This window comes from Meriones unguiculatus, chromosome 1 (genome assembly GCF_030254825.1).
Source record: "Meriones unguiculatus strain TT.TT164.6M chromosome 1, Bangor_MerUng_6.1, whole genome shotgun sequence".
Classification (NCBI taxonomy): domain Eukaryota; kingdom Metazoa; phylum Chordata; class Mammalia; order Rodentia; family Muridae; genus Meriones; species Meriones unguiculatus.
This window is the reverse complement of record NC_083349.1, coordinates 71,360,057-71,381,874: the sequence shown is the minus strand read 5'-3', so window position 1 is coordinate 71,381,874 and position 21,818 is coordinate 71,360,057. Positions and strand designations below refer to the sequence as shown.

Sequence of the window (21,818 nt, the reverse complement as noted above, 5' to 3'; positions counted from 1 at the left end):
TCCACACCCTCTAGCCCTCTTTGAAGACAGAATCTAAACTGTAATAGAAATACTATATATACATGATCATGAGGGTGTAGTGACATGTTTTCTGGTTTAAAAAAAAAACAAACCTACAATTGTATGATTTTCCTAACAGAAAGAGAACATAACAATAAAGTTACGATGTCTCAGGGTCGCTATATGTCTATTTAAATACATGTATGACGCACGATACATAGGATGTGATAATACAAATGTGTTATTTTTAAATAAAGTCAAGGTCTTTTTCTGTTATTTGTACTACATAAAGAATTGATTTTCATTTTGGTTTCCAGAAATGTTACAGTAAATTTCAGAAAAATCTTCTATGAGAGAAGAGATTCTAAGCAAATAGAATAAGCTATAAATGGATGCTATGTTTATATGCTAAACCTGGAAATAAAATCATTTTCTTTTATTTTAATCGACCCCCTTTCTACTCCATGGTGTATTTTGAAGGTAGCTGGGGTCTCCACTTGCTGCCAGCTGGAATCCGAAGAAAGTATCTTCAGAACTCCATAGTTAACTTGAGTCTCAGTCATAATTAGATTAGAATTTGGCAAATTATTTCAAGATTTAAAATCAGGCAGGCACACCTTATGTTTAAAACAAAAGGTTTCATTGCTCTGTATTTGAAAACAGTGCTTGATACAGGGAGCGTTGGCAGTATGCTGGTTGTTTTGAGTCTTTTTTGTCTGTTTGGGCTTGCCTTAACTTCATGATGTAGCCCAGGTTGGCCTTGAGCTCCCGAGGGCCGGGATTACAGCATATGAACATGCTTGTTCATAGCAATATATTTTAAATGAACTTTTTTTAAATGAAGGGATACATTGAGTGACCAGATTAAACGTCATTTCTATTCTCGTTAATTAGTTCCCAGATGTTTTCAAACAAACCTGCTCATCCACTCATCCATCCCTTCCTTCTGGAGTGGACCACCTGTCCCTTCTCCTCCAATGCCTAGAAAGCATTAGCTGGTTAAATGGTTATTTAAGTAAGATTTTGATGCAGTCATTCATTCCCTTTAGATCTAAAGCAATGCATGAGCTAGTATTTGCATATGAGTAATAGTAATGGAAGCATCTGGGCTATGCACCCTCTTTTCGATCTGACTGTGACCGATGACTCGGAGGTCATTTACAGATGTCGAAAGGCTGAGGTGAGAGGCTGGGTAAGCATCAGAGGGCTGGCGTGGAACATGCCTTCTTGCCACAGCACTCATTTGCACTAAGGGGAAGAATGCTTCTGTGTGTCTTTTAGGTTTCCTGGAAAAGGATGAAAGTCCCGGGTGAGTTTTCCTGCTTTAAGAGGTATCATAAGCTAGAGAGATGGTCCAGGGTGTTCTCCCAGAGGTCCTGAGTTCATTTCCCAGCAACAGCATGGTGGCTCACAACCATCTATAATGAGATCTGGTGTCCTCTTCTGGCCTGCAGGCATGTGTGCAGGCAGAAAGCTGTATAAATAGTAAATAAATAATACAAAAAAAGGAAACGTTAAAAAAAAAAGGGTATTTTAGCTCCGTCTGCAAATGACCTCTGCCAGTGTCCGTGACCATGGGCTAGTGAGAGCCATGACACTTCCAGGAATGTGCCAAGGGGTGAGAGCAATTAGCAGGCAGGAGCACAGAGCGCTCGGGTCCCAGAACGCAGTCACAGCAGGGCTGTGGGACGCGTGGGCTTGTTGGTCAGCATGGCAGTGGGGTGGCAAGCGACTCCTATTGACCATTTCAAAATGGCCTAAGGGGTCTGCCTGTGTTTCCATATGGAGACTGTGCTGCCTCTCTGACTGCGCAAGTCCACAGCATGGGTGCACTCAGCTCGCACACTTTCCAGGTTCTGGGCTTCCCCCGAGGCTTTATTGTTTCTAACTTTCGCGTTACTCTCCCTGTGGTGGTCTCTAATTGGTAGCATCTACAGGAAGGCTTTCTGCCCCATGTCTGCCATTAGGAGTGTTTATGAGCGTTCTCTCTGTGACAACTGGCTCACCAGGCTCCTCTCCACAGGCAGCCGGGGTTGTGCTGGGTGTGGTTCACAGTGATGACTGTTGTTTAGGATTTATGATCTCAGAAGATCCACAAGCACTGTCATCCAACATGAGACAGTGGGTCAGGCCGGGTGGGGAAAGGACATACTGAGGCCGGCTGTGACAGCACCCACAATGGGGAGCTTAGTTTTAAAACTTATTTTATCTTTGGCGTGCCGCATTATTCACTCATCGACATGGACATGTCTGTGCACAGTGACTGTGGCGGCCAGAGGTCCACTCCGGTGTCCTCCTCTGTTGCGTTTACCTGGCTGTTTTGAAAAGGTGCTCTCACTGAACTGGAGTTCACTGATTGGTGGGCAGCGAGCTCCAGGGTTTCTGTTGCTGTGAGAAAATGCCAGGAACAAAATTAGCTCAGGGAGAAAAGGCTCCATCTCAGCTTAGAGATGCCATCATCCAGGGAAGGCCTCGGAGGAGAACTGCTTACTAGCTTGCTCCCCATGGCGCGCTCAGCCCATCTGCCCAGGGGTGGCCGTGCCTCACCTGAGCTGGGCCCTCCCCCAGTCAGTTGTCAACCAAGAAAATGCACATGGCCCTGCCCAGGGCCAGTCTGTGGTGGCGTTTGTCAGCCGAGGCTCCCTCTTCCCAAACGAGTTGGGTCAAGTCTACAAAAACTTAACCAGTGCATGGAGTTAAGGCTGTCCTACGTAGCCCAGGTTAGTCCTGAACCTTCTATGTCGCTGAGGACGACCTGGACTTTGGATTCTTTTCCTCCTTCCACTTCCCAAGTGTGGGAATATGGTCACATGACACACACCAGCCTGAGTTTTTAATTTCTGTAAAACTAAACTAATACATCTGTAAAAACAGAGGCAACACAACTACATGCTTCATAGGAGTATGAGAATTAAACGAGAGCATCTATAAAGCTCATGTCCCACCCAGAATAATGAACAGGTTACACAGTTAGCAATTACAGTTCTCTCTGTAATTCTGATTTGTTTAAATTAATTATATTGCTGGCTAATCCTTTCGAATCCTGTTTTGTTATTTTTACTTTTAGGTGTTATTTGTTTTATGGGAATCACACAATAATGAACTTTGATTGTAAAAACATAATGCCTGAGAGACCAAAGCTGCCCTTGACGGGACATCCAGACCCCGGGCTCAGCTCTAGCCCCACCCTCAGCTTTATTGACTTCTTATGTCATCATAGCCATGCATATCCTGCATTTACAAATCGAATTGCAGCTTCTCCTTCAAAAGGGAAGCCTAGGAATGAAGATCCCTGGCTGGGCCTCCTCAGATGAGATGGCTCAGAGGTTAAGAGCACTGAATGCCCTTAATCAGCACCCACATGGCAGCTCACAACTGATGTAACTCCTGTTTCAGGGGATCCGACACCCTCACACATTCATGCAGTCAAAACACCAATGTACATGAAATAAAAATAAATGATCACAAGTGGGTTTCTCTGTGTAGCCCTGGCTGTCCTAAAACTTCACTCTATAGACCAGGCTGGCCTTGAACTCACAGCTCCGCCTGCCTCTGCCTCCTGAGAGTATTGGGACTAAAGGTGTGTGCAACCACCAGCCCAGCTGGTGTGATGTTTCTTACTGAGGCTTTTTGCTTGGTCACTAATGTTCATAGTTGGATGGGTTGGCAATTGACTAAAACGACTAACGAGTCACCACTAAGGGAGTCCACACTTTCCCGTAAGGATCCGGCTTCTGAGGTCTCCTGTCTGCGGGTCTAAGTCATTCTCACCGTGACAGGCTGTGTCCCTTCTGCCTTCTGAAATAGGGGCGCGGAGCCAGCCAGAGGCCTCAGTGGGTACAGGAGCCTGCCACCGAGTCTCAAGACAGGAGTCCCACCCCAGAACCCACCCTGTAGGAGAGAACCAACGTCCGCAAGTTGTCCTCTGACCTGCACACATGGGCTGTGGCATGTACACGAACACACACACACACATGCAACATGCATGAGCACACACACAGACACACACACAGAGGTAAAGAGAGGGAGAAAGAGAGACAGAGGGAAATACAGAGGGAGGGGGAGGGAGAAACAGAGGGAGAGGGAAGGACAGGGAGGAGAGGGGGAGGGGAGGAGAAGGAGAGGAGAAACACACACACACACACACACACACACACACACACAGAGAGGGGGGGGAGGGAGGGAAATCATTTAGAATCCATACAAAACTGGCTCCGTGGGTGTGCACTGCACAGAAACAGTTCTGAGGCCTGAGACCACCCTGCCTTTGCCCCACTCAGCGCCTGTATGGCTGCTCCAGGAGGGAGAAGCTGGGTCACTGGCCGGGTTCACTGGCCTCACTGACCACCAGAGTCTTCCCACATGTCCCAAGCATGGAGCAGAACTACAGAGTGAAGAAAAGCCGAATCGGATTGGAAAGTTGATTTCCAAAATTGGCAGTTGCCAACTGTCTCTCCTCTCATTGCAGTGGTCTCTTTCGCTGTATGAAACGTGGTTTAAAAAAACTTAGAGCGCCATTTCTAGATTCTGCATTTGCCTCCTAAGTTGTTGATTGGAAAAGTAAGATCCTAACATTCCAATGTCTACAGGGAGGAAATAAAATCAAGACATGGTCACATACATTTTATTTATCTAAGGCAGGGCTTCGTGTGCCCTGGCTGGGATTGTAAGTATGCACCTTCAGACCTGGTTTATTGGGTGGACTCAGGTCGCACTGAAGCTAAAACTCAGTGGATTAAGTCTATGCCCAATTAACCTGAAAGACTCTAATTTTTGGTTCAAAGACGGTGTGGGTGGAGAAATTTTAACTGTCAAGGATCTTTCTAACCAAATTCAAAGAAATGCTGCACAGATGTAATAATTAGGATTACACAGATCAAATTCTAAGAACTACAAGATCTGAACACTTGCATGAGTAGCCTAAAGTGAACTTTGTGAAGAAAACGATCATAAATATTTCGGCTTTTGTGAGGCAAATGGTTGCTGGTACAACCATGGAACTAGAAGCCGAGCAAAAAGGCAGCCATGAGCAGCGCACAAATGAATGGACATAGATGTATTTCAATAAAACTATTTTTAAGGCAGTGAGCATTTCTTCACAGACAACTATCCTAGACTAGTGTAAGAAATAAGAACAAGAAAGCCATTGGATATATTTTGAAATAGAAAATATGGTAATTCATGCAATGAAGGTTTGTTTTGTTTAACAAGATATGTTTTAGAAATGAAGGCAGAAAAATATGTATTGGTCATTCATTACATAAATTTTCCATCATATTAGTACACTTTAGTCAGGATGAGAACTGAAGTCCAAAAGTATGTCTTGATACACAAAACATCTATTCTGAAACCTGTTTGAAAACACATTTACCATGAATGCTAATGTTTTTGCTTAGCTGCAGAATGAGAAAGAGGGATTGGAGAGAAATGGATAAAAACACCTGATTAATGTAATTTGGTTTTATGCCACTTTAAAGTTTTTGTCTGCTGATGTGACCTAGATTCATATAAAGGAACTAAGTGGATTTCCTGGGATGTTACTTCTCTAATAATTAGAAAACAATATGCAGAATTCAAATAGGTGTTTTCTGCCTCATTTATCCTTCCTATAGATTTTGAATTACAGACATTGCAGCTTTCTCATCGAGTAGTGCTAGGAGATGAAAGGGAATTTTTGTCTAAAAACCCTTTGACACTTGTTTACTGAGCTGCAGTCTGCTTAGAGCCTGCAGGCTGGAGCTTGACAGTTCCCATTGAGTCAAACCAGATACAGAAGAGTCCAGAGTACAGTCTAGGGAAGTGGAGAAGGAGGTATGCGATGAAGAGTCCCAATTCTATTAAAGCTTTATCTCTCTCTCTCTCTCTCTCTCTCTCTCTCTATCTATCTGGAGAGCGTCTCTACCTCCCCCATCTCTCCCTTCCCCTTTTTCCCTTCCTCCATTGTTTTCTGTCTCTTACTGATATCAATGTCAAAAATGCACATGGGGAAAAAAAAGCATTTAAAGATCTAAACCATTTGGTTGCATTCGTTTTACTGTTATTTTCTGGGCTCCGGTCTGTGCCAGTCTCCAAATGAGGAGTTGGGGCTGCAGCAGTGAAATGATAGTCACGATTCTTCCATGCACATAGACATCTATCACCAAGGCACAGGCTTCACGAGCAAGTGTCCAAATGAAGCATGTGAGAAGTGTGTCATGCACCCTCACAGCCCTCCGGGAACTACGGTGGGCGTCTGGCAGGGACGTGTTAGGTTCCAGCAGCTACATGGAGCAGCTGAGTTTACAATGCCAGCAGGTACATACAACAAACAAGTGACTTAGAAGAGTGCCTAGGGTACCGTCAAAAGGAATACACATGCATGCATACATATGTGAGTAATTCAAAGCATGGATGGCCACTAAGGAAATGTTCAATAGTGTTTTTCATAACATACTTATTCATAGTAGCACCAAACTATGAAAACCCCAAATGTTCCCAAACAGGACAATGGCTACATTGACTATGATATATTGTTTGGAGTATCACTCCAAAATAAAAATATGCAATATGTAGGAGACACACAGACATTATGTTGAGCAAAAGGAGCCAAACAGAGAACTACATTGCCAAACATGCTCTTGGAGGTTGAAACTCCAGCTGCACTCATCAGGCATAATGCAGACATGATGGAGGCATGATGAGGCATGATGAGGCATGATGAAGGCATGATGCAGACATGGGGCTGCAATATGGGGGAAAGAGACCAAGGGCACCTTTGTGGGGTCTTAGACATACTCAAGACTTGGCCCTGGTGGCGCTCACAAATGTGAGCTGCACAAATGTGAAAATTCACCCAGCTGTCTGCTTGAAGTTTGTGATCTGCAGAGTAGATACGAAAGATTTCAATAAAATCTCAGCATCGCAGTGAAATAGATGTGAGCACCACTGAAAAACGCTTGAATGTCTAAGCTGTAGGTTATGTGTGTGAAATGAACTCCATTAGAAGTCCAGAGAAAGTGAGTATATACCGTGTGTGTCTTTCTGCTTCTGGGATACCTTACTCAGGATGATCTTTTCCAGTTCCCACCATTTTCCTGCAAATTTCATGATTTCCTTGTTTTTAATTGCTGAATAGTATTCCATTGTGTAAATGCACCACAATTTCTGTATCCATTCCTCAACTGAGGGGCAGCTGGGCTGTTTCCAGGTTCTGGCTCTAACAGATAAAGCTGCTACAAACATGGTTGAGCAAATGTCCGTGTTGTGTACTTGAGCATCTTTTGGATATATGCCTAGGTGTGTTATAGCTGGATCTTGAGGAAGTGCTATTCCTAGTCTGAGAATGCACCAGATTGATTTTCAGAGTGGTTGTACAAGTTTACATTCCCACCAGCAGTGGAGGAGGGTTCCCCTTTCTCCACATCCTCTCCAGCATGTGTTGTCTCTTGAGTTTTTTATTTTAGCCATTCTGATGGGTGTAAGGTGAAGTCTCAGGGTCGTTTTGGTTTGTATTTCCCTGATGACTAATGACGCTGAGCATTTCTTTAAGTATTTCTCTGCAATCCGATATTCCTCTATTAAGAATTCTCTTGGGCTGTGGATGCAGCTTAATGGGTAGAGTGCTCACCTAGCATGCATAAAGACCAGGGTTCAAGCCCCAGCCCTGGAGAGACTGGGTGTGGTACACATACCTGCAAACCCAGCACTCAGGAGGTGGAGACAGGAAGAATCCAGCCTGGGCTACATGAGATCCTGATTAAAAAAAAAGTAACAATATAAAAAAAAGAATTCTCTATTTAGCTCTGTGCCCTGTTTTTTAATTGGATTACTTGATTTGGTGCTGTTTAACTTCTTTAGTTCTTTATATATACTGGATATTAGTCCTCTGTCAGATATAGGGTTGGTGAAGATCCTTTCCCAATCTGTAGGCAGTCGTTTTGTTCTGTTGACAGTGTCATTTGCTTTACAGAAGCTTTTCAGTTTCATGAGGTCCCATTTATTGATTCTTTCTCTTAGAGCCTGTGCTGTTGGTGTTCTGTTCAGGAAGTTGTCTCTTGTGCCAGTGAGTTCAAGGCTCTTCCCCACTTTTTCTTCTAACAGGTTTAGTGTGTCTGGTTTTATGTTGAGGTCTTTGATCCACTTGGACTTTAGTTTTGTGCAGGGTGATAAGTATGGATCTATTTACATTTTTCTACATGTAGACATCCAGTTAAACCAGCACCATTTGTTGAAGATGCTATCTTTTTTCCATTGTATGGTTTTGGTATCTTTGTAAAAAATCAGGTGTTCATAAGTGTAGTAGATATTAGACATATAATATAGGATAAACATACCAAAATCTGTACACCTAAAGAAATTGATCAAGAAGGATGACTCTGGCTAAGAGGCTCAATCCTCATTCAGAAAGGCAAAGAGGATGGACATCAGAAGAGGGAGAAAACAGGGAACAGGACAGGAGCCTACCACAGAAGGCCTCTGAAAGACTCTACCCTGCAGGGTATCAAAGCAGATGCTGAGACTTATAGCCAAACTTTGGGCAGAGTGCAGGAAATCTTGGGAAAGAAGTGGGAGGTAGTAAGACCTGGAGAGGACAGGAGCTCCACAAGGAGAGCAACAGAACCAAGAAATCTGGGCAAAGGGGTCTTTTCTGAGACTGATACCCCAGCCAAGGACCATTCATGGAGACAACCTAGAACCCCTGCACAGATGTAGCCCATGGGAGTGGGTTCCACAGTAATGGGAACAGGGACTGTCTCTGACATGAACTAATTGGCCTGCTCTTTGATCACCTCCCCCTGAGCGGGGAGCAGCCTTACCAGGCCACAGAGGAAGACAATGCAACCAGTTCTGATGAGACCTGATAGACTAGGGTTAGATGGAAGGGGAGGAGGACCTCCCCTATTAGTGGACTAGGGGAGGGGCATGGGAAGATAAAGAGGGAAGGAGGGTGGGACTGGGAGGGGAGGCTGGAGGGAGCTACGGGTGGGATACAGAGTAAATAAACTGTAAGTAATAAAAAATAAAAATAAAAAATTGTTAATTTACTTTTTAAAAAATCCAGAGAAAACACACCGAAGGATAGACAGTGGTTTCTGGATCAGAGGATTGTGTTATTTCTCAAAACTTTTGAGTGTTTTTGAAATTTTCTATGAATGAGTGCTTATTACTTTGTTGCCAGAAATGTTTCATTGGGAGAACTGGCAATAACTGTGCTAACTGAAAGAGTCTAACAACATGTAAATGAGATTTTTACTTTTAGGGGTGAAGTAGCCATTCAGAGTCAGGTTGTGGAGTAAGAGGTTTCCCAGAGGGGTAAGCTGGAGGAGGAGCAGGGTTGGCCTCCAGGGAAGGGTGTGGGCACACAGGCATCACAAATACTCAAGATGATGTTTCCTTGGGCCTGTGGGCCTCAACCACTGTGGGTCTGACCCTGTTTTCTATGTCCTGTATTTTGTGGCCCTTGAGTATGTTGACTTTCCTGAAAACCTAACTTTCCCGAAATCCTAAGCCATTGACGATTTCTATTTTTTTGTTGTTGTTGTTGAGATAACTGTGCAGCTGGGCTTATGTTGGCCAGGCTGGCCTTGAACTCACAGAGACTCACCTGCCTCTCTCTCCCGAGTTCTGGGGCTAAAGGAATGTGCCAACACTTGTAGCTGCCATTTGTATTCTTAAAGGCTTTTTTCCTGGCCCTTTACATTCCTAGCCATTGCCGTCTGCTTCATTTTCTATTTTGAGGCTGGGGCTTCTTTCCTGTTGCTCTGTATGCCAAGGAGAAATTAAAGACAAACTGTGCCAAGCCGTTCCCTCATCCTGAAAAACATAGATGAAAGAGAAAAGAACCTAACACACACAGTGGGAGAGCCTCCACCTGCTTCATCATGGTGCAGGCTGTTTGTTTGTTTTCCTTGAAGAACTCCCATGTTGGATGCCGTTAAGGGAGCAGTTTTCATTGGAAATTAAAAGCAAGACACTTAGTTCTTGCCTGTTGCAGCGCTGCAGACAAAGAAGTGTCCATTAGCTGCTGACTGAATTGCCTTTCTGCCACCTTTGGATTTTTTCCTCACACATTTTTACTGATGGATGCACATTTATAATTGTGAAATAAAGGAATAATAAGCTTTACATCTAATATTTCTGAATCTACTCTCAGAAAATCTTTGTCCAACAAGAAGTTGGTTAATTAGATGAATTGAATTCATTAGTTTTCATTTCTTTTTGACAGGCAAGGAGGAACTGAAACCCCACTCCCCTCTTGTTGTTGTTTTTTTTTTTCCCCAGGTTTTTGGTGGCCTCTCCCTTTCTTGATAGGGTAAGGAATAGTTTTATGCAGTGTGACTAGAAATCATAATCAATAACATTGATGCATCTTCGAATGCAATGCCAGCAAAGGCCACTAAGCAGGGCCATTTCCTTAGGGCAGTGGCTGAGAGGCTCTAGCATTTTGGGTGTATGTGATACTTTGAGAAACTTTGAAGCCATATATGTAGTTTTAATCTTTTTTTTCCAAGGTGATTTTATACAAATGTAGTCATTTAAAGGTCCAGGGTTACAAGTGTTTGTAAAACTTTCTTCAAATCCCAGGAGATTAAAAACCAGGATGAACGCGTTGGTGTCTTCTGGGTTCACAGTTCAATGGTTTGAGTTTTGTGGGCCCTGTGGTCCAGTCTTGACATCGGGGTGAATGCAGCTTCTGCCTCCATCCTCCTCCTCCCTCCTGAGGTCAGTCAGGGTCTCAGATGTCTGCTGGACCCCACTCAATCCCTGGATATTCTGATGACACCATGGGCCCAGAGTTTTATCTCACTGTCCCCTCTTTGCAACAAAATTTGTTCTCTTTTTCTTCTCTACTTTTTGATGGTCTCTCAGGCAGTAATCTTTGGGGTTGTTTCCAATGTCCCTATTATGAAGATGTATTTCTACTTTAGGGGGTATTTGTAACCTTTTCTGCTGTCTCTTCATGTCTGTCTACATTGTCCATTCCTGGTATGACTGAGTACAAGAGGCTTTGCAGGGAAGGAATGTCCCCATCATGGTATTGTACATTACAACTTCTCTTTTGACAACTTGTCTCATTCCTGCCCTTGGCCATCAAGCTGCCTCTGTTTTCTTGCTACCTCAGTCTATGCTGTGTGCTTCTCCCATAGCTCCCCATTTCCAGTTCCTTTTTGGATTCAGCATTTGCAGAGACTCCAAACTCTGTCCCTTCCAGTTTGTTATGGCTGGAAATTCACCCATCCACCCTAAATTGTAGCCTGCTCCTGACACTGACATATGCTTTTTTGTGTTCCCAAAAGTTTATGGAATGAGTGTTTGTTGTGCATTAGACACCCTGATTATTATTTCTAGCAAGACAGACAGAAGCTGTGAGTTTCATTGTGATACATACATATTAGAATGAACCTAGTGAAGAAATAAGGGTAGATATCAAAACCACACTGAGCGGAAGAAGCTATAGACGCAGGGTGCATACTGGATGCATCTATGTAATGCCAAAAAGAAACAGAAAATGGGACAGTGGTTAGCTCTGAGATGTGGACAAGGATTTTCTGGAAGTCGGAAGTTCTGTCCCCTGACAGAAAATGGAGGTTAAATGGTGAATGGATTTGTTGAAAGTCATTGAATCATAAATTTAAGATCTGTGCTTTTTCCTTAATGTATCAGTTCATGAAAAATAGCAAAATCAGTTTATACTGAAACCTTTTTGGGGTGAGGAGCGTGCTGGTATTCTGTTAGCAGTCAGAGAAGAAGGCGTATGGGTAGCTCTACATGCAGCAAGACTGAGAAAGACGGCACACTCTTGCGTTGTGACCAAAGTGCTCCTACTCGCACACTCAGTCACTTGGCAATATAAGACGTGATTCACAAGAGATTAAAATCTGATTTTGGAAATGAACATATGGATCTCTAAAGTGGAACCTTCCAAAGTTTCTAAAAATCTTATACCCTGAAGTTTGTGGTCTTGAAATACTTGCGTTCACCCACTACCTGAAACAAATCACAACTGCTTGTTGTGAGCTTGGCGCGAGGGCTGCTGACAGAGTTGGGAATAGTTACTGCTTCCTTCCCAGGCTGAAAGCCTTCACACAAGGCCTGTGGCTCTTGAGTTGGAAGGTGGAGATGTGGGCAGTTTTGTTTTTATTCATTAGTAGGAAATGCCTGAAACTTAGATGGTTTCATGTCATAGTGTGAATATTCCATTGTAAAACAGCAGTAGTCGCCTGAACCTGCATAGCCCTTTCCTTTATAAAATTGGGATGTAATTACTTTATCCTTATCTATCACTCACAGTTATGTCAGGATCCATCTGCTGCTTCAAATTAAGTTTCTATTCTTGCCTCTTTGGGTATTTTTCTTCGTAATGTGTGAACTAACCTTTATTTCTGTCCACTGGCAACTCTGGGGGCTTTAGTTGACACATGGCTATACAGAGAAGGCAGCCAAGACTCGGGCAGTAAAGAAACTGGAGTTGAGGAGGTGGCTCTGGGCCATCAAAGCACTGTCTGTGAGAGCCTGAGGACCCGCTGAGTCTGGACCTCCAGAACTCACACAACTGAAAAGAGCTGGGCATGGCCAGGAGCATCTCTGTAGCCCTAGCTCTGTGCTGCCAAAGGTGGTAACAGGAGGATGACCATGGATGGCTGACCGCCAGCCCAGCTCCTGATTGGGGAGAAACCTTTCCTCGGGGGAGGGGGTTGGGTAAGACAGAGAATGACAGTGTCCTCCTTTGACCTTTGACCTCTGTTCACAAATGCACACCTGCATACATGTGCACATATACCACACACACTTACAGAAACTATAAATAACTAAGGTAATTAAAAAGAAAGAAAGAGCCCGACTGACGGTGCGGAGCAGGAGGAAACAAAGCCAGCACTTGACGTGGAGTGCCATCCCCGGTCCCCAGCGCCTGAGCGTATCAACCACGCTGCTTATTTTCACTCTTAGCATTTACACGCGGTTACTTGCTGCTGGCTGTTGGTGTTCGGTCAGTTTCTGGGTGAGTTATTTTGATCCATTAATTCTTGGTCTGCAAACATATAATTTAGCATTCCTCATAGTAAAACTTAAACATATAAATGTATATTCTTCCTTCAGAAATAATAATCTTATACCGTATTTCTATTAAATACACTCTGAAGCTGCGCTTCTCAACCCTCCTAATGCTGTGACCCTCTAATATAATTCCTCATTTGTGGTGACCCAACTATAAAATTATTTTCTTGCTACTTCATAACTGTGATTTTGCTACTGTTATGGATCATAATGGAAATCTCTGTGCTTTCCAATGGTCTCAGGTGCCCCCTGTGAAAAGGCTGTTCGACCTTCAAAGGTCATGGTGCACTGCTCTAAAGCATATGTGGTGCTCATGGTCTATGTCTGTGTTGACACGGCCCCTGGCACATGGCAGCAGGTTATCTGGAAGCTATTTCACGCTCTATTTTGACAAACAATAGAGTCTTTCACAGAGATTCTGCCCTTCTGCATTTCCATATCAGAGGCTGCTAATTTTGTAGCCAATAAACTGTCCCTAGCAGATAAAGGATGCCATAGGACAGCCGTTCAATCAGCTCCAGACTCCGGAAACTTCTCTATTGTTAAAAAAAGCATTGTCCATCTATAGCCACATATAAAACAGCATGTTCCAAAACCTGCCACAGCTGTGGACTTCAAAATAGCCGAATGCATCTTTTATTCCTGTTAAAGCCTTTGGGAGTTGAGGTCATCTTCAAGTTGGGGAGTAGGGCTGGAGTTAGGAGGGAAGCTCTGTCCTTCATGGGGAAGGGGAGTTGGGTGCAGGCTTTGGACAGAATGAGGTCTATCAGCTCACAGGGTCACTGCTGTCATTAACAAACTTGTGGTCTTAAACTACTTGATCAAAATCCAGTGCTAACTGAGGCTGTGAATGACGGAAGGAAGGAATGGCGGCGGCCCTGGGAGCCCACCCACTCAGGAAGGAATGGCGGTGGCCACAATTTTCCGGGCTGTGTGTCCCGCTCTCAAGGGGAGCCTGATCATATGTGGCTGGAGAGTTTCCAGCTGGGACTCCTGGTCCCCTGTCCTGCTCGCTTCATTCCCTCCGGTCTGAACTGAGCTTCTTCTGGAGGATCTTCTGCTTGGAACGCTCTCCTCTGCCCTCCTCTAAGTCCCTTTAATTCCTTGGTAAGTTTGTCTTCCAAGACCTGTCAGGACGTCACGTTCCCCACCGTCTCAGCAGGGCCAGCCTGACACAAGCATTCCTCCTGTACACTCACGAAATCCGCACGCATCACACATGCCCGCCCACCACCGAGAGTGGAAGCCCGCCTCCGTGTACGCCATTGTTGGTGATGAAACAGAAAAACGTGGAATTGTTCATGTAAGTGGGAAACACAAGCCATTTCTGTGTTCATAACTGCTTCTTACAACCAGCTGGGTGTGGAGCTTCGTGCTCTGAACCCAGCACTTGGGAGGCAGAAGCAAGAGGATTGTGGGGTTCTGACCAGTCTCGGCTATATGAAAACAAAACCCAAACAAATAAAAGGCGAGAAACTAGCAGGGACCATAAGCCATATTCTCAAGCTACCTCGCAGTCTATGGCCGTGGCACCTTCAGGTTGAGGTGGTATCTATTGAGCCGTTCTGTTCTTAAGCCTTCTTATGCCTGATCTCCTGCTGGTTGTTTGAGAGTCTCTGGCTTGTTCATCAGTAAAGTGCTAACACTGTCATACTATGTGACTTGGTACGTGTTTGCACTTATTGATTAATGGGGGGAGGGTCTTGTGCACATTCACGCGCATGTGTGTAGAGCCCAAAAGTCAACCTTGGGCGTCATTCCTCGGGAGCCATCTACCTTAGTCTTTGAGGTGGGGTCTCTCGCTGGGGCTTACTGAGTTTTCTAGGTTGGCTGCTGGTGAGCCCTAGCCTCTTCCTGTCTCCACCTGCCCGACGCTGGGGTTGCAGGTGTGTTATCACACCAAGCAGTTCAGACCAGCGATAGGGATGCAATTCACTCGTGTTCACAGCGCAAGAACTTTACAGTGAGACAGCCTCGGCTCCTTGATACATACTTGCAGAAGAGAGTTAATGTTTCTGGGTTTTTTGTGAAGGTCTTTGTTGGAAAGGGGCATTTCCTTGATGAACGGAAGGAGATACACTTGCATGTGGGCGTCAGGAGAGATACACTTGCATGTGGGCGTCAGGATAAATGTTTAGGGTGTAGTTAGGGTTTGCGCTGGCTTAGTAAAGTGGCACTTGTGAGTTTGCTCCAAGACCCATGGCTCCAGCAGCACTGGCTGGGTTTCCAGCACCAGGCAGGATCTTATTTTATATATTCTCATGACCATAACCTGCAGGGAATTCTGAAAATTCAGTTTAAATATAAAATTGAACAATCTCAAGGAAAGAAACCAGCAAACAAGAGGCCTGATGTGAGATGGAGGAGAAGTGGCTACCTGGGATACTGGACATTTTCTAGTAAATGAACAGAGAACTCGAATTCAGCCAGAGTGAGTCAGGGCTTTTCAGTGTTGTGAGAGATGAATTATAAATACTTCCATGGGGCCATTGGAAATGCTTCTCTCTGCATTCTTCCTCCCAGGGGAGCTAGGGAGGAGGGGAACCGGGAGCAGGCAGCCACGGGGCACCTGCTCTGGGTCAGCGCCTCTGCAGATTGCTGAGCTGTGGCATCTACACTTCGACATTTATATTGCTGGCAAGCACACCCAACCTGGTTGCTGGGACAGCTCCCTCTGGGCACAGCTGGCGGGGAGCTCTGGGCATGGGCCTGCCACTCAGTGGCCTCCAGATCAGTGGGATGGGTACAGTCTCTGACCAAAAGCTTGACACTGTCTGTGCCTCACTGTGCCCCAGCAAAGCAGCCAGCTGTGGCGATGGTGTCTTAACTGCGGCGGAACACAGTTTGATCCGACAGTGGCTCCAGGTGGAACACTGTCAGATTCTTCCTGCGTTCCCAGTGTGTGTAGAGGTCCCTGGAAAGGAGCAAGGGCGAGGGCAGATGGTCGCTTAGCAGCCAGCAGGAGAGGCTGGCAGTCTAGAAGGAGCCCTGTGACGGTGTGGGGCGGGAAGGCCAGCCGGGCTGGTGTGTGGACGGGGGATGGGCGTGTGCTCCAGCCCCACAGATTCTGGAAGCCTGACAAGCAGAGGGAAGAAGCTTCCTGTTTAAGCTGGGGGAAAGGAGATTCCCAGGAGGTTCTGGTGGGAAGCAGGCAGAGGAAGTTTAGCAAATGAGGGAAAAGCATGGCAGAGGGTAAGGGTTGGGGCATGAAGTCTATTTATGGCAACAGGCCTGATGAAGAGTGACCCGTGCCATGTCCTGGTGGAGAGACTTGTCTAACCCTGAGGCGTTGTGCCTTGGGGTGCCTGTGTTCCCCCATGAACACATCTCAGCCACGGCTGCTTCCTGAAGGCATCTCACTACTATTTAAAAATCTTGCCCATGGAGAATATTGTCCGAGAGTAATCTGAGACCGGATGTCCGTTAAACTGATTATGCTTTGGTGCTCAGAGTGCCCCAGTCTTGAATGCTCAGCAGATTTTATGTAGATCTGAATTATTGATGGAGCCGATACCGAGTGGGGGCTTGGCGGCTTGCTTTCTCTTGAGCAGGTCTTGGGTGAGTGGTATTACGGGAAGAGAGGCCAGGTGCTCACAGGGATGGACAGAGCTGGCCTTGCGGAGGAGACCTGCCCAGACGGAAGCCTGTGCCAGTACGCCCAGAAAATCACAGCCTGCTTTGGAGGGATAGGTAAGACCCCTAGGGTCTATGCCTTGCAGGGAGGTCGAGAACAGAAATGAGTGGAAGTGCAGGAAGCAGGAACTGCTGGCAGGAAGCAGGCAGTGAAGGAGCAGGTGCTCCCGGGGTCTGACGGCACTTGCTGGGAAGCCTGATGGTCCGTGTACACATGCTTCCTGCTCAGGGTGTTCTGCTCAGCAAGGATCATCCTGGTGCTGTGAGCTCATGTAGGGGCTCATGGAGGGTGTGCAGAGCTCTGGGTGCTTTGGTTTGCTTATTTTTGCTTTAAAAACTTCTGGAAGGCAGTTAGCTCCATAGTCATTGAGGAAGCTGCGGGCCACCTTCAGCCCTTTCCTTAGAAATCCAGGCTGCAGAGAGAGTCTCGTTTGAAGATGGGGATTTGCTTCTTGAAAAAAAAAAAAAAGTCTCTTAGCAAAAAGCATGTGGACCCTAGCGGATGAAAACATTGTGACACCAAGTCCCTTGTAGGGAGTTGCTATGTGGCTTTTGTATCGGGCCCAAAGCAGTGTCTATCCTGTCCACCCCCTGAGCACCAGGCTGACCCAGGTGGCTGGTGTGCGATGGAGTACATGCCCTCAGGAAGCTGCTGCGGCCTCTCCAGGCTCGATGAAGTGCCTGGTGAACTCCCGTGCTGCTGGTTTCTATTTGCAGCTTACATGGAGGAGCTGTGGAGGGGAGTCAGGCAGCCAGCAGCTGGACTTCCAGCTGGCCAGCCACTCGGGCAGCCAGGCCTCAGATTCGGGGTAAACAGTCGCAGTCATTGTTGGCTTTGGAGTGCTGTCTTCTTGAACAACTATCTAAGCGCTGCCAGAGCCCGCTGAGCTCTTGCCGTTTGACGCGGGCTATGGTGGGAGCAGCAGTGAGCAGCTGGACACACCGCTGCGTCAGTCGGGTCCTCTCCTCACGCCGTGCCTCCCAGGCCCACTCTCGGGCAGGCTGTAGTCCCTGCTGGGGCTTAGTGTGACTCAGGGGAGCAGGGCAGCTTAAAAGTGGAGCTTAGTGCACACATTTCCTGGTCACAACTACCCCAGGCCCGGGCAGCCAGTGTCTGAACCTGTGTTTGGCTGTGAAGAGGTCAGTCTCCCCATGCTAATATGTGGTTGGACATCTTTATCTAAGTGTGTGTGTGTGTGTGTGTGTGTGCTCGTCGTTGTGGAGGCTCACAGAGCCCAGAAAAGGCTTTTAGGTTCCTTGGAGCTGGGGTTACAGGAGGTTGTAAATTCTCTCGTGTGGGTGCTGGGAGCTAAACACAGGACCTCGGCCAAGGCAGGAAGTTCCCTGAACCCCTGAGCTATCTCTCCATCCCCACGCTCCATCTTTAAAGGCAAGAGACACCTGCTGCTGTCAGCAGATGTCTTTGCGATCCTCATGGTGCTTGCTCCCCACCCTCCCTAACTTTGAGCATGCCTCAGACGTCTTCCTTATAATCCGTATATCCGAAGTTCAAATGTTTGCTTTACAGACTGTCTTAAGGACAGTCTTCTCTTACTCTGCCGCACCAAGAATGGTCCTGGTCCTTCCCTGTGCCAGGAAGTTCTTAGACACTGAGGGACACTGCTAACCCAGCAACTTTTCCTGAATGAAATACATGGATCTGTCAGCTTGTCCAAACGTAGGGGTGGCCTGAGTTTTTGCTGGCATAAATAGTGGCTGACCACAGAGGTGGAGTTAATGCAGGAATTGGTTTCAGTGGGCGGATGTTTGATGAGCTTAGAGACCGAGAAGGTAGAAAGTAGTCAAACTTAATTCTGGCCAACGAGACAATGAATTTGAATTTTTAAATTTAGAAAATGTGTGTGTTTGTTTGTGCCCGTCCCGTGTGTGTGTGTGGGTGTGTATGTGTGTGTGTGCCCTGTGTGTGTGCTTGCGCCTGCAGAGGCTAGAAGAGGTTACTGGATGCCCTGGAGCTGGTGTTAGAGGTAGCTGTGAGCTGATGGACAGGACTCAGGTCCCCTAGAAGGGCAGCGGGGGCTTACAACTGCTGAGCTGTCTCCAGCCTCGTGGATTTGTGAATTTTAGAGACATTACATGTGTCCAAGTCATTTTTTGTGTTGTTAGTGTGTACCAGAGCCTGTGTTGAAGTAGCGGTCCCGTGTTTCTCTGTAGAAACACACACACATTAACAAAATACCATGTGGACACTCCTAAGCAAATAGCTGCTCAGGATCCAGTGTACAAAGAACAGAGCTGTAGGAATACACACACATGTGTGCTACACACATATGCAAACACACACACCACAGAAGACATTAATAGCTAAAGCTATCACAGCCCACAGTGTTTACCAGGCAGATGCTAGAAGAGCGCTTCTCAACCTTCCTAATGCTGTGACCCTCTAATACAGTTCCTCATGTTGTGGTGACCCCAACCATAAAATTCTGTTCACAGTTGCTCCATAACTGTAATTCTGCTGCTGTTGTGAATTGTAATGTAAATATCTGTATTGTCTGACAGTCTTTTGGGGGTCACGACCCACGGTTGTGAGCCGCTCCCCTAGAAGGATGTAGCAGATCCCCAGGGTGTGCTCAGAGCTGTGCTCTGTACACACTTTGGAAATGATGATGGGGTATTTTACGTCGCAAATCCCCAGGCCATCCATGTGACTAAGAAGGAGAATGTGCACAGGTTGTTCAGCAGCTTTGGCAGCTAGGTGTCGCAAGGAGCGTGTGTCTGCTCGTATGCGGGTGGGGTGAGGTGTGAGGGTGGGGGAGCTTGACACGGAGCTTACTTTTGGAGTTTCACTCCACTGTCCCTGGCCCCACCCCAGGCTGGGAAGCCTCTGGATCCCACTGCACTTCCCCTCAGGCAGAACGAGTCCAGCACATTTGACGCCTCTGGCTTTTCATTTCTGCTGCCAGATCCTGTGCTAAGGATCAGGAGCCAGTGAAAAGGAAGCAAGGGCTTCTCTGCTGGTCCATCACTCATGGCCCTTGTGGAAGGGCCTCCTAAGGGAGAATGGCCACAGCCTAGGGCTCAGCCACACGCAGGCCTCCAGGGCTGTCTCTAGGAAGTCCCTCGGCCTCTCTGATGCTCACCTTCCCCCTCTTAAAGGATAGAGCCAGTTGGGGCATCCATTGCTGGCCCTGGTTTGGAGAACTTCTAGAAATGGAAAATTCTGGGCTCCACCAACAACACGCTCATGAGGATGCCTGAGCAGATGCCCACAGTCTGCGTTTTTGAAGTTCTGCAGATAGTCACAAGAGTTTCTGAGAACTTCTGGCCTTTACTTCGAAGGCCCTTGTGCTTGCGTTCCATTGTATTTAAAGCACACAGTGGGTTTTCTGTTTTTGTTGTTGTTTGTTTTGTGAGACAGCATTTCTCTGTGCAACAGCTCTGGCTGTCCTGGAACTCACTTTGCAGACCAGGCTGGTCTTGAACTCACAAAGATCTGAGTGCTGGGATTAAAGGTATGTGCCACCATGGCCACCTCCCAGTGGCGTAATGGAAAGAATATTTTGTGAGCACCCAGGCGCCGTAGGAAGAGTGGCATGGATTTATTCACTTGACCTGTCACTCTTGTGTCGTTGTAGTATGTCACACCCTGCATTTAACCCAACGTTGTGAATGCCCCAAAGCTCATCACCAGCGAGCGCTCCTCTTGTGTGTCAGAGCCCTCAGTACAGCAGGGACCCACTGGGGTTGACTTTGTACAAACACACGGCCATGCTGTCTCCCTTCTGCGTGTCTTCGGCAGCAGGATGCCCATGAAGTGACGCTGAGCCCTTAAACACTGTGGCTCCTAACTGCAGCAGAATCTGTGGCACTGGAGGAAATAATTCTCTAGACCACGGAAAGGAAATGTCCTCTTCCCATGGCCTAGCGCTGGGTCTGTCACTAATTAAATCCGGGGAGCCTTTGTTGAGCTACCACCAGCCCCTTGAGATTTAAAACACTGGTGGTCGTGAAATTATGACCTGAGTTTCTTCCTGGAATGCGTTTGTAGATCAGATGCCTGTGTCTCTGGGATTATTTAGACATGTTCTCAGCATTCCAGGTAATACTGGGAAATCTAGAAGTAGTTTCAGGATAATTCTTTTAGGTATTGCTCTAGTTGCAATATTAATTTTATTTTCAAATACGAATTCCTGTCTCAGACTGCAGTCATGAGTTCCTGGAAACGGCTGGTTTTGTACATAGTCATATGGCTGAAAATATGGCTAAGCTCCTGAGGGTAATCTTTTAAACTCGTCCCTCCTAATCTTCTTGGCTGGGCAGTGAGAAGAGAGATGACAGGGAACCTGGAGAGCTGACGAAGCCTCCGGGAGCCCTGCTTCCTGGGCTTCTGCGTGCAGTCTTGATTTCAGGTCTGCCGTGCCAAGATGCCTTCCTTCCTTGGCTTGGAGTGTCTGGGGAAACTGTGCAGGTCTGAGAAAGGCAAAGTTACCTCCTCTGAGAGAGCGAGCCTCAGAGGCTCACACAGAAGGAGACTGGTCATAGAGGACCTGAGTGTACCTCAGGACCTGAGTGAGGACCTGAGTGAGACCCTCTGCCCCGCGCAACACAGGCCTGGCACAGTCACTCATCTGCTCTACCTGTATTCTTCGGGCTGTGGTCCACCTGAGCTCAGGGTTAGCAGCTGTGGCCCATCTGGTAAGTAACTAATCCCTTTTGACACTGGTTTGTGTGATTGACATAGGTAATAAAGTAGCTCCTGGCCCGTTCTTCTGTGTGCTCCAAAGGAAACACTGTCCTTTATGTATCATGAATGGCACAGGAGTAGCAGAAATGAAGGCCACGGCAGAAAGACAGCCACGCATTCTACTCTCTGGCTTTATGTTCTTTATTGCAAGTACGTCTCTTTCAAAACATGCTTGGAATAATTATCAGTGCTGAGAAATATGAAGCCAAAGAACACCTCCCCCGTGCTGTCTCTCGTATGGGAGGAATGAATGGAAAAGAATCACACAAGACACCTGAGTAACTCCAGTCAGGGGTGACCTGTGCAGCACTGAAGTTCAACTGTCTGGCTGCCTGGGAAGGGTTTGTCTTGTGTAGTGTTCCAAAAGGGAAAAGGTTCTCATATTGAGAGAGCGTGTCGGGACGTTCTCAGGTGAATCTCATTATGATGTAACTGCTCATTCAGA

General features: G+C 46.5%; 1 protein-coding gene across 2 annotated transcripts in view; it reads left to right on the top strand.

Moving 5' to 3' along the window:
• The window catches only part of Ablim1 (actin binding LIM protein 1), a 249,892-nt gene that overhangs the window by 67,311 nt on the left and 160,763 nt on the right, over positions 1-21,818 (top strand). The gene's annotated exons all lie outside the window — the stretch shown is intronic.